Consider the following 13,169-nt stretch of genomic DNA (forward strand, 5'->3'; position numbering starts at 1 on the left):
CCTGGCACCCCTCTGGCTACAGGACACTGGAAATATGTTTAAAAAGGAATAGATACACATATACATGTAAACAAAGGAAAGGAATATCTATAATATATATGTGGAGAGAGAGAGAGAGACAGACAGACACAGAGACAGACAGACAGACAGACAGACAGACAGAGAATGAGAATCTCACTATGTAGCCCTGGCTCCTGGAACAGACCTCTGTCTACTTTTGCTTCCTAAGTGCTGAGACTATAGGTTTAGGACACCATGCCCAGTTGTCTAAAGGACGAAAATTTGAACTATGTATAATTTACATGTAAACCTGATGATTGGCCAGTAGCTGCCTGGGTGGAGCTATCTCTACTCTGCTAGGCTAGTAGGTTTCTTGAGAGTTAATTTGTGCATTTGTTTTGGCTTCAGGCTGGTATAGCTGCTACAGTGAAGAATTGTGTCTACATTTATAGTTCTTGGAGGCTAAAGTGGTGTCACAACAAAAGTAACACAAGTCACCAAATGCTGGAGTGATATCACACTAAAAGTCATTTGAGTCTCCAGGAGGGAGTCTCTGAGGATTCTTTTTATTTAAAAGGGGACAAGAATAGTTCTTGCACGTGCAGAGATGGGGACCTGCTTTCCTTTCAGATCTCCACTGTCTCCAGTGATGGGGATACCTCATACCTAAAATGGGGTTACGCACTGAACATCATGTAGGGCCAGTTGTTTTGTCTATGTACTGTGTGATACATCTGTGTTTACTGAATGCCATTGTGTTCCTGGAACTGTTCCAAGGGCTATGGACAGCCTAGAAACCAAGGCTGCTTCTTTGGGGTCCTTAGGTTCTGGTCACATACATGCTATGGAGAGAGTTTCCATGATGTTTGACGAATCATGGTAGGGAATTTTTTTGTAAAGCAGTTTTCCTCCAAATTAAAACATCCCTTTCTGGAGGGAAGGTATTAAGACTCAGGAAATGAACAACTAACAAGTTTTAGACGTTCCTGAAACTAACAGGTCCCTTCCTCCCTAAAGATACATAATTAGGAAGACAGCCCATGCTTTGACCTATTCAAGTGCCATTCTCCAGGGTTCCAGCTTTTGTGAGCCATCACCTATGCTGAGGTTTTTGGTGATACAGCTCCCTTTGAGTTGTCTCTGATGCTGTAAGTAACCCCTCATCCATACTTCTGTAAGTTACCTAAATCAACTAATTGGTTTACCAAGTCGAACTTTGGTGGGATCTTTCTTTGGTCTATTGCCAATTCCCTATCTGGAGTGAATGGATGTTCATGTTGCATCTCCCCAGGGAAATACCACACAATATTATTAAACCTGCACAATGTGTCTTAGAGGAGCCAATATGGATCCAGAGTCACATCTGAAAAGCCTTGTGGGATGGGAGAACCATTCCAGGGTGAGGTACAAAAAGGAAGCTCTTGGATCAGGAACAGATATGGGCAGAAGGCCAGACAGGTCTGAGTTAGGTGGAAGGCAGACTTAGGCTGCATTCATTGAAGGGGTTGGGGTAGGTGGAAGGCAGACTTCGGCTGCATTCTGTTCCCATTGAAGGGGTTGGGGTAGGGTACAATCTCATAGGCCCAGGAGACTTGCTGAGATGACTGGCTTGTTACAAGAATACAAGGGGTGTCTTGCAGAGCCTGCACCTGTGAGCACTACATCTTAAGTGACTTGCCTAACATCCTGCCAGCTGGCCTTATAAGGACATGGGGGAAACCAAGTAGGTACCCAGAGGGTGCATCAGAAAATGTCCCCGGCGGTTAGCTCAGCCTGAAAATATCTCTTTTCTGGCTTCCAAGAAAACAGTGATGAAGCCCAAGCCCAGGATGGGAAGTTTCTCTTTGCTTTCCCTTGTCTAGCAGGTGTGGGAAGATGGGAAGAACGGGCCTTCCTAGCCAGGGCTTGTCTCACAATTCTCCTGTCTGTATGAACTTGTACTGGCTTCTCAGTTTCCCCAAGAGTGACAGAAGTGCTGCAGAGAGTCTCTAAGTACAGAAGGTCAATGTGTCCTTGTTACTTGGAGCAGGGCCTGGCCTGTGGGAAAGTCAAGGTCAAGCTCTTTTTGGCTCAGTCCCAGAGTCTTGTGACTCACTCCACAGAGGAGTCCTGCTGTGTGCATTTGGCAGGAGGTAGGGGGAGTTTGTTGTAGAGCCACTCTCGTTTCACCGGTTCCTAAAATGAAGACTCCCCAAGCTGGGCTGGTTTTGTAGGGCTTGCTCTTGTAGGGTTTGTTGGCTGCCACCATCCTCACTTCTGCTTGCTAGAAATTCATATGCAGGTCAGGGAGTAAGACAGCTGTGTATTGAAAGAGCTCAGCATCCAAAAACGGCCAAGCAATGCCAGACAAAACTCTTGTGAGCATCTCTAGAGTCACAGGAAATGCTGTCCTCTATTCTCCAATTCCCACAACTCTCCTGATAAAATACTTCATTCAGCATCAATAGAAGGCGCTCTGTCCTCCAGACCTGAGGAGGAACTGAAGATCCATAAAAGTCCCGAGCCTGTTCTTCTCAAGGAAGACTGAAGGCTCCTCACCCACCAAGGTCAGAGATGTAACAAAGTGAAGCAAACAAGGCAGTCTTGGCATTTCTCCCCAGAGTTCTAGGAAGGAAGATGGAAGAGGTGCCATGCAGGACAGGGTGCTGGTAAATGTTTAAAATCTCCTGTGGGACATACCTACAGGCATTCACCCTAAGTGTGAGTGACACCATCCCATAATCTTGGGTTGTAAACTGAATAAAAATCAGAAAGTGAGATGAACATCAGTGTTTATCTCTGCTTCCTGATTGTGGGCGTTAAGTGACAAGCTGCATCACACTGCTGTAGCCACGCCTTCCCTGTCATTATGAACTATACCCTTGAACTGTGAGCCTCAATAAATCTGTTCTTCTTTATGTCACTTTGTCAGGTATTTTTGGCACAGAAACAAGACAAGACATTGAACAGTTGCATGAGTTAACATGTTTAACAATGTGGCAGATATAAAACCAATATGCAAAAGACAAATATTTCTATAGACTAGTAGTAAATAATCCAAAATGGAGTCTAAATGATGATCTCATTTAGAATAGCAGCAGAAAGAACGAAACATCAAGGGATAAAGTCACTAAAGACATGTGAGACTTGCAGACTTGGAAGAAACCAAGTATCTAACTATATTTGAGAGGGTCTGACTTTCACAAATCAAAGACAAAATTATCATTCAGGTCATAGCACTTCAGAAGTTGTCTGGCCTTTTTTTTTTTTCTGATTCTAAATTCAAGGTTATTTTCTTTTTAATTAAAAAAATATTATTTGTTCACTTATTCTCTCTCTCTGTGTGTGTGTGTGTGTGTGTGTGCGCGCGCGCGCGCACGCGCGCGCATGTACACGTGCATGCTATAGCATGTGTGTGGAGGTCAGAGGACAGCTAAATTCTCTGCTTCCACCATGTGGGTGCTGGAGATTGACCTTAAGCAATCAAGCTTGGCGTCAAGCTCCTTCACCCACTGAACTATCTTGCAAGACCTGATCCTAAATTCACAGGGAAAGCGAAAGGACTAAGAATAGCCAAAACAATTTTGAAAAAGAACAAAGATGGAGGGCTTATACTTCTTGACTCACACGACAAAGCTAGAGTAGTCAGGAGAGTATTGTTCTAAAGTCTAGTATGGTAAAATATGGCTGTACTCCCAGCATGTAAAGGGTGAAGGCAGGAGAGTTGGGAGCTCAAAGCCAGCCTTGAGTATATGAGACATTGTCTCCAAAAGGGGAGGTGGGGGAGACAGAGGGATAGCATAAGGATAGCTATTTTAGTCTGTTTTCTACTACTGTGATAAATACCAGAACCAAAAGCAATTTGGGGTGTGTTTTGGTTAGGGTTACCATTGCTGTGATGAAACCCCATGACCGAAGCAACTTAGGGAGGAAGATGCTTATTTGGCTTATACGTCCATATAACTGTTAATCAGGTTATAATGAGGTTAGAACAGGAATCAAAACAGGGCAGGAGCCTGGAGGCCCTGCTGATGCAGAGGCCATGGAGGGTGCTGTTCTCTGGCTTGTTCCTTATCGCTTCCTCAGCCTGCCTTCTTATAGAATCCCAGGGCTGCCATCACCCACATTTGGCTGGGCCCTCCCCCATCAGTCACTAATTAAGAAAATGCCTCATAGGCTTGCCTGTCTTATGGAAACCTAATCTTATGGAGGCATTTTCTTTTCTTTTTTTTCTTTTTCTTTTATGGAGGCATTTTTAAAATTGAGGTTCCCCTCTCTCAGATGACTTCAGCTTATGTCAGTTGACATAAAACTGTCCAGCACACAGAGGAAAGAGTTTATTTGGCTTATGCATGCCAGCTATAGTCCATCATTGTGGAAAGCCAAGGCAGGAATGGAAGCAGAGGCCATGGAGGGATGCTGCTTACTGACTTGCTCCTCATAGCTTCCTTAATTTGCTATTTTATACAGCCCAGGACCACTCACTCCGGGGTGGCACCAACCACTATCTGAGCCCTCCCATATCCATAATTAATAAAGAAAATGCTCCAAAGACCTGCCTACAGGCCCATAGGTTCCCTCTTCCCAGGTGACTCTACCTTGTGTCAGGTTGACAAAAAGCAAAACTACCAACAACAAACAAAACAAAAAACTAACACAATAACAACGGAGATCAATGGAATAAATAGAATTGAAATTCTAGGAATAGATCTTTGATTTTAAATGAGAGGACAAGACAGTTCAATGGGGGAAGGAATGGTCTTTTTCAACACGGTTCTAGTATTGCTATCCTTGTACACAGAAAAACGAAGACAAATCTATCCAGTGCAATACCTGCCAACATTATGATGAAAATGAGACCTAGGGGATAGAGCCATGACTCAATGATTAAGAGCACTGGCTGCTCTTCAAGGGGACCTGGATTCATTTCCCAACACTCACATGGCAGCTCACAACCACCTGTAACTCCAGTTCCAGGAGATCTGAAGCCCTCATATGGTTTCCATTGGCACTGGTGTGCAGACATGCATGCAGACAAAACACCTATATACATAAAATAGTTAAAAATTAATTAGGCAAAAATAAATCTTAAAGAATGAGCCCTAGATCTGAAGGTAAGAGTTAAACCTTTAGCTGGGCATGGTGAGACACACCTTCAATCCAGCACTTGGGAGGCAGAGGAAGGCAGATCTCTTGAGTTTGAAGCCAGCATTGTCCACAAAGCAAGTTTCAGGACATCCAAGATGAAATTTTTACAAAACAAAGGAAGGAAGGAAGGAAGGAAGGAAGGAAGGAAGGAAGGAAGGAAGGAAGGATTGATGCATTGGTGATCTTGCCTTAAAATAGCAATTTCCTATCTATGATACCAAGCAAACAAGTGCATGGACTTGGACCCAGGCTGCATGAAAGAAGAGAGGGAGATGACTGAGCGCCAGCATTCATCTGTGTGCTGACTGTGAACGTGATGTGACCCACTGCCTCATCTCCCTGCTGCCTCGCCTTGTCTGCAGGAGCCTCAACCAGGAGCCAAAACAACTTCCTGAAGTTAGTTTTGACAACTATTTTGTCACGATGAGAAAACTAACTCAATATTTGTACTAAAACAGGAAGTCCATACATTGTATTGGCAGGAGATTGGCTCTGTTTGTTGAGAAAAGGGGAATTGAAAGCCGTATTTGTAAATATGTCATGCTATCGGAACGCAGCCAAGCACCAACCCAAAGGATGCCTCTTAATGGGCTGCCTGGGAGGAATGAATATCCCTGCCCCTCTCTTTGGTTATCAGTCTGTTAAGACAATGGACCCAAATAAATTAGATTTTCCCCAGAAATCTGGGGGTGGGAGGAGAGGAGAAAAGGTGTGAGTGCTGCAACAACTGGGAGAGGATTTTGTCTCCTGAAGAAAGATTTACAACTTGTCCAAGGACACTGTAGGAAAGACTTGGGAGCCTAAATAACCGTGGGCCAAGGAGCCATACTTTGATCAGGGCTGCACAGTTATGCATACCTGACCTCTCGACCTTAAGCTCATGTTAGCGCCTAGAAGATGGACTTGGGGCAGAGGATTGCTGAATCCCGCTATCCTTCCCAATGTAGCCATGGTGGATAAACCACCCCCTTTCTGTTTATTAATTTGTCTCTTTTTGAAAAGGTGTATTTCCATTCCATTTATGTATAAATGTGTCTGTGTGAGTGTATGCTCTCTGTCTGTCTGTCTCTCGCTGTCTCTCTGTCTCTCTCTGTCTCTGTCTGTCTGTCTGTCTGTCTGTCTCTCTCTCTCTCTGTGTGTGTGTGTGTGTGTGTGTGTGTGTGGTGTGGATGTGTGGGTGCCTATAGAGACCCGTAAGGGGTGTAGAAGCCTCTGGAATTGGAATTGCAAGTTGTGAGCTGTCTGACGTGGGTCCTCTGCAAAAGCAGCCATTCTCTTGATCACTGAGCCATTTCTCTTGCTCCTTAACTTGGCATTGTTAATGAGTTTAAGGATGAGCAGCCCAATCTGGCTTGTTGGGACTCAGGCAGTGACTCTAAATCCAGTAATAATCTCTATGCATGCAAGTATCCAGATACCCAAAGTGTTTCACTTCTCTACTTGAACAGTAAATAGAGACCAAAATATGAGCTGAACTTGCAGTAACCACGGATCCCCCGCTCTCTGTAATTCTGTATGTGTGTGATAGGAAGACTATAGTATACTTTCAGGAAAATACTCATTTCTAAAAGACACCTGTGACAACAAATAGCCATCTTTGCACTGTCATGAGAGGAAAGTCTTATCGTCATAAAACTTCTAAATTTCCCCAAAGGAATCTGATTTTGTCTTGAGGTGGGGTTGATAATCAAGACATTTGATTCAAGGATTTACCCTTATGTTGAAATGTGTATGTGCAACCAAGAGCAATGAAAACACATCCATACAAGAACAGATCCACATACTTTTTGTATGTGCATTTGTTATCATAGCCAAAAAGTAGAGCTAGGGCTGGTGAGATGGTCCAGAAGTTCAGAGGGCTTGCTTCTCAAACACAGGAACCTAAGTGTGGGTTCTTTTATAATGTCCTGTAGTTCCAGCTCAGAGGGATCTAATGCCCTCTTCTGGCCTTGACAGGCACTGCAAACATATGATACACATACATGCAGGCAAGGCATCCATACACTTTGTACTGACTAACTTTGGCTGTTAACTTGACTATATCTGGATTCAACTAAAACTCAAGCAGCTGAGCATTCCTTTGAAGGGTTTACTTGGTTGCTTCAGTTAAGAGGGGAGACCTAACTCTGGGTCATACCTCCTGGTGACAGGCCATATAAAAGAACACGGAAGAAGGAAACTTGCTTCCTCCCCTGTCCCCATTTTCCCTCACTCTTACTGGCTTGTTCATCTGTTTTGTTGGTGAGTCATTCCTTTGCTGGTGTTAGGACCTACATTTTTTTTTTTTTTTTTTTTTTTTTTTTTTAGGATTTCAACATAGACCAAAGACCAGCATCTCTTCAGGAATCCTCTAGGACTCCAGAACTAGATGGTATTGCTGAGACACCCAGTCTTGTGGACTGAACAACTGCCAGATTCTTGGCCTTTCCACTGGGAGACTGCTATTGTTGGAATACCGGGCCACAGCCTGTAAGTCATTCTAATACCCTTTTAATATATTTGATATATTCATTTTATCAGTTCTGTTCCTTTAGATAACCCAAGGCACACATAAAAGTAAAATAATATATTTTTAAGTACAAAAACCAAAGATGCCCATCAAGTGACAAATGTGTCCACATGACATGGTCCAGACCACAGAGTGTAATGCAGTCATTGAAATGAAGGAAGCCATGATACATGGTATAACTCAGACGGGTCTTGAAAATGTTGAGTCAGGTATTGTGACATATGCGTGTAACCTGGAAGACAGAGTCAGGAGGATCTCCACAGGTTCCAGGCCAACCAGGCCTATAAGGTAAGACCCTGTCTCAAAACAAAGACAAAACAAAACCCTTAAATGTTTTGTTGATGAAAAAGGCCAGGTGTAAAAGACCTTGTATTTGATGCTTCCTTTTAAAATGCTGAGAAAAGTCAAATGTATGTCTTCCTTCGATTCCAGCACTTAGGAAGCAGAGGTAGACAGGTTTCTGTGAGTTCAAGGTCAGCCAGCATTGTCTATACAGAGAGTTTCAGAATAGCAAGACTTCATAAAGAGACCCTATCTAGCTAGCCAGGTAGTGGAGGTGCACGCCTTTAATCTCAGCACTTGGGAGACAGAGGCAGGTGGATTTCTGAGTTCAAGGCCAGCCTGGTCTACAAAGTGAGTTCCAGGACAGCCAGGGCTATACAGAGAAACCCTGTCTCGGAAAAAAAAAAAAGAAGAAGAAGAAGAAGAAGAAAAAAAAGAAAAAAGAAAAAGAAAAAGAAAAAAAAAGAGAGAGAGAGACCCTATCTCAAAAGAAGAAGGAGCTGAGAGTATGTAAAGTAATAGTGGTAGAATAATAGAGGTAGAAGGGAGGCTTGCCCTTGTCTGGAGCTGTGAAGGTGGTGCTAATGCTACCCTGAGAGGTCTTGTCACATCACATCTTTGGGGTTTTGGCTACATACAACTGGTTTCTGCCTCAATGATAGGCTGTGACCTCAAAGTATACTCCAAGTTAATAATTTCTTCCCCTAAGTTTGCCTGTTGATCATAATGTTTTATCACAGCAACAGAAAACAAACTAGAATAGGGAGGCCTCTGTCATTTCTGGTCATCACATTTAGCAAACTAGGAGAGCTCTGGGGTGAGAGGGAGTGGACAGAAAATAAAAGGACCTGTCAGCAAGCTAGAGAATTTGGGAGGAGCCAAAGGGGATGAGGAAAAAGTAATCACTACCCATCAGTGGTTAGCTGAATGACTAAGCAGAGACATAACTGAAGTGAAGCCTATGTCTGACATTTGGTCAACATGTGGACAAAAACCCCAAACCAGACAGCATAGGAAGTGTGAGAGAGAGAGAGAGTAAAGGCTAGAGTCTGAGCCTGGCCCTGGGGACCTGGAGGCTCAAGCTCTGGACTGTACTTTCAAGTGTTCTCTCTGGTGGAAGGGGAACCAGCAGGGAGTCAGACAAACCCACAAGGGCAGTAATGCAGGTCCAGGAAGAGCCACCACAGTGACTGGCATATGGGCAGAGATAGTCAAAAGGTCACCGGAAGGGAGACCTTCCTGCTTCAGAGACAATCAACAGCCCTAACTTGTGAGGTTTTTCAAAAGACCCGAGTCTCCATAGTCAAGGAAGAAAAGGGAGCTCAAAGCAGGCCTGTGTATGAGAGGCTACAAGTACCAAGGGCTTCAGAGCTTGCCTGTGGCCTGCAGTTGTCTATGGAATGGTTTGCAGTGAGGTGCTGGCCTGGTACTGGGAGGCCTAGACTTGCTGTGCCCAGGAAAGCACCTTGGCATCTTCTGGAATCCTTGTGATGCCAGATCCATTCAACTCTCAGGGAGCTTGTGGAGGTCACATATGAGCCAGGATGAGTCTTTCCAGGATGTGCAGGATGTGCAGGCACCTAACTCCCCTTTAGTCCAGCTGTTGGAGGAAGAGGGCAACAACAATTCTGGATACCTTGGGGGTTGGGTGGACACTGCAGCTGTGAGGGAAATAAAAGGCCTGGCTGGCCTCTGGAGAGCTGTGACCCTGACCGTAACTGGCAGGACATTGCAGCTGCCCCTACAGTGGGACCCTTGCCCTTTGGATGGTGCAGTCCCAAGGTTGGCCAAGTGCACACAGTTCTCTGGGTCAGAGAGGGCTGGCTAGAGTTCTATATTATTTCCACCTCCCGACTCCTGGCAAGCAACAGAATCCGGAAATCTGGGCTGAGCCAGAAAAGGAGGCCCTGTCCCTGAGGAGAGGGTCAAATAGTCCACTGTCTGGGCTGGGGGTGGAGCTTCAGTCTACAAGGCTAGTCCTGTCTTCATGGTCTCTGTGTCACGCTGTGCAAAGACCCCAACAGTGCTGCCTGCTAATAAGAGGCCAAGGCTGCCTTCACCGTCTACCTAGGAGTGCCTGCTCAGCACTGAGAGTGTAGCCTGTTAAGACCCATCCCCTGAGGAGAGAATGGTTCTGGGAAGTGACCTTGGGCTGGCTGGGATGCTCTTGGTGCCTTCATTCCTGTGGAATATAAACCTAGGGAGGCCCAACAGCCTCTGATTCCCACCTCTGTCCCATCACCATGGATTAGAGGGGCTAGAGGGGGCTGAAGGGAAGAGTCTGAAGACATCATCTCTGGCTTCTGCAGTGACCAGGCTCACACAGGGCTGATGCCCACCTATCCCAGACACTTCTGGTCAGAGACAGGCTGCCCCAAACATAGCCTTTGTCCCCCTTTCCCTAGACTATATTCTTGAGAGCACAAAGGGCACATTAAGACATCAGGACATTTGCGTTGTCGCAGGGACACTTCCTCATCTATTTCTCTTACTGTTTAGACTCTATCAGGAGCTGCCTGCTGTTGACACATTGCCTGCCAACTTCCATGTGACGAGGCCCCACAGGGGAGGCCAACTTCTCTGAAGGGAATTCTGAAGTTCTCACAGAGAGGCTGCTAGATGAGACCTGAAGAAGTGGGCAATGCTTAGGAAAAGAAGGCCTCCAGCCTAGACCCTGATAGGTTAACACTGGGGCTGGGTGGGGACACCACAGCAGGATGGAGTAGATTGTAGAGGGAAGGAGGGTGGAACTTCTCAACAGAGAACCTAAAGTTTGGATTGAAGGCAAGTCTTTCAAAGCACGGAAGTAGCTGGGAATACTCAGGGGAAAGCCAGGAAGGGTGGATGTGGTGAGAGAAAGTTCTGGAATCTTTAACTATTTCTGCTTCCTATTTCCTCAAGCGTGAGTGGATGACCAAGCCAGCTTGTGTAAGGCTGTGGGAGAAGGAAGTGGGAAGGTGCTCACAAATGAGTGAGTGGATGGGGGGATGGGGCTAGGTCTCAGGACTGATGGGTGAGTGGGTGGGGTACGGCTGGGGTCAGGACATAACATTATGGAAAGTGAATAGCCATAAGCGCTGCTGGCTATTAATTCTTTGCAGTGGAACTGGGCTCTGGTTTCCAGATCAATACGTAGTAATTAAGAGAGAAAAATTATTAAATAAGACTCAGAAGCCCCAAATTCTTGGCAGATAAGAGAGTCAGAGGACTTCACAAAGGACATTCATTGCCCCTCAGGATGGGGACCGGGGAGCTGTGATGAAGACAGGTCTGAGTGAAGATGTTTGGAGTCCAGGCGGGCAAGAGGAGGCTGAATGGGTCGAGGGCCTCTTAACAGGGCCCTGCTTGGAGAGGGGTAAGAAGGAAGGATGTGCAGGTTCAGAGGCCACTAGAGAGGGTCCAGGGGCAGGGTATGAGCTCCAGGTAAGGGGTAGGATAGGGCTCCAGCAAGGTGTTCGCCTCTGGCCTTATCCGCCTCCTCTAGCCTGCCAAGAGTCTGGGAATGCTTGCTGTCCCAAGTTTAAGGCAAGACCCACTGTGCACGAGGCTGATCATAGTAGGGCCAGCCAGTGCTGTGGATCATCATCTGCAGGACACATGACTTCAGTGTCACTGCTGAGTGGAGGTGCAAGGTGCAGATGCAGCACCTGGTGGGGCAGACTATTCTCTCTCTCTCTCTTTTTTAAAGATTTATTTATTTATTTGTTTGTTTATTTATTTATTTATTTATTTATTTATTATATGCAAGTACACTGTAGCTGTCTTCAGACACCCCAGAAGAGGGCATCAGATCTCATTATGGATGGTTGTGAGCCGTCATGTGGTTGCTGGGATTTGAACTTGGGACCTGTGGAAGAGCAGTCAATGCTCTTAACTGCTGAGCCATCTTTCCAGCCCCAGACTATTCTCAATATCTGTCTCTGACTCAGTGCCCAGATTGCACATGTATTCAGATAGATAGAGCCCACGATGAGGATGGAACTACAGGCCTGCAAGTCTCTTTGGGCATCTGTTTTTCTAGCCATATCAGAGGCTTCTGGCTCCTCTTGCTCTATCTAGGAAATCCAGGGTTTATGTTTTCCTGGCCTGCAAAGAGGCTCCTTCCTACAATAGTGTCCAGGTTTTAACCCCAGGCTTTGAATCCCTAGTCTGGCAGGCCTGCAGCATCTGCCTAGGGCAGGCTCCTTGTAAACCATGAATGCCCAAGGGCCAGGGACAGCTCTGTCCCACCCCACTGTTGGGAGAAGGAGTGGATCAGCCTTTCAAGAGAGCTTCAATGTCCTGAGGCCATCTTTGGAGCTGATTCATCCCTTTAGAGACACTGGGAACTATGATGAAGATGGTGTCCTTTTGTCCCTCCATCAGTCACTGCAAGGACACACACAGGTGGCCCTAGAAGGAACAAGAACTCAGGTGAGACAACTCCTCTGAACTGGAGCATCTCTAGTGAGGAGAGTCAAGAGAGCATAGCAGCCTTCTCTATTTAACTACAGCTCCACTCCAAGACACAGAGACAGATAGATAATAGGGACTTGTTAGAGAGATTGGCTAATCTCCCTAATATGGTTGTGGACACAGAAGTCTCATGACATCTGAAGACTGGGGAAATAGCTAGTGAAGTCTAAATCTGCCTAGAACCAGGGGAGCCAATGAATTAATACACATCCCAAGACTGAGGGCCTAAAGCCAGGGGTCAGGGCTGTCAGTGAAGGGCCTGGATCCAAAGGCTCTCCCAGAGAGCCTGATGTCATCAGAGAGGTCTTATGTCCATGGGCAAAAGAAATATACCTGGAGGAGGGGGCTAGGGGAGGGGAGGACCTCACTGTATTCCATCTGGACCCTTAGCTCAGTTCAGATGCTGCTGCCCACATTGGGCAAGGAAGGTCTTCCCCACAACCACTGATTCAAGTTTCAATATCTTCCAGAAAAACTTCCAGAAACCTATTCAACAGCAGTGCTTTCTCATCTGTCTGGACAGCCCATAACCAGAGTCAAGGCGACACCCTAAACTTCCAAGTCCACCCATGTCAACATGACTAGCAACATCCCCTCAAATCTCCCTTTATGTCCCAGTAAAGACTGCAAGGCCATGGTTGTACACAACATGAGCTAGCCATGTGGTGTATTCCAAGTATCCCTTGAACCCTTCACCAAAGGAGAATGTGTAGTTCTTGGTAATGTTTGCTGTCCCTCTGACATCCGTAACTCAAAGACTATGGGTCATGTGATTGAGGAATAAGCTAGGGAAGAA

At 45.8% G+C, this 13,169-nt stretch overlaps 1 long non-coding RNA gene across 2 annotated transcripts in view; it reads left to right on the plus strand.

Moving 5' to 3' along the window:
* LOC147002814 (uncharacterized) overlaps positions 1-13,169 on the plus strand; it is a 29,253-nt gene that overhangs the window by 4,579 nt on the left and 11,505 nt on the right. For both annotated transcript variants that reach the window (XR_015047785.1, XR_015047784.1), the window contains exon 2: positions 7,435-7,596. This is a non-coding gene — a long non-coding RNA (uncharacterized LOC147002814). The remainder of the gene's footprint in view (positions 1-7,434; positions 7,597-13,169) is intronic.

The sequence above is a fragment of the Mus caroli genome, unplaced genomic scaffold, assembly GCF_978045245.1.
Source record: "Mus caroli unplaced genomic scaffold, Mus_caroli_1 scaffold_8, whole genome shotgun sequence".
Taxonomy (NCBI): domain Eukaryota; kingdom Metazoa; phylum Chordata; class Mammalia; order Rodentia; family Muridae; genus Mus; species Mus caroli.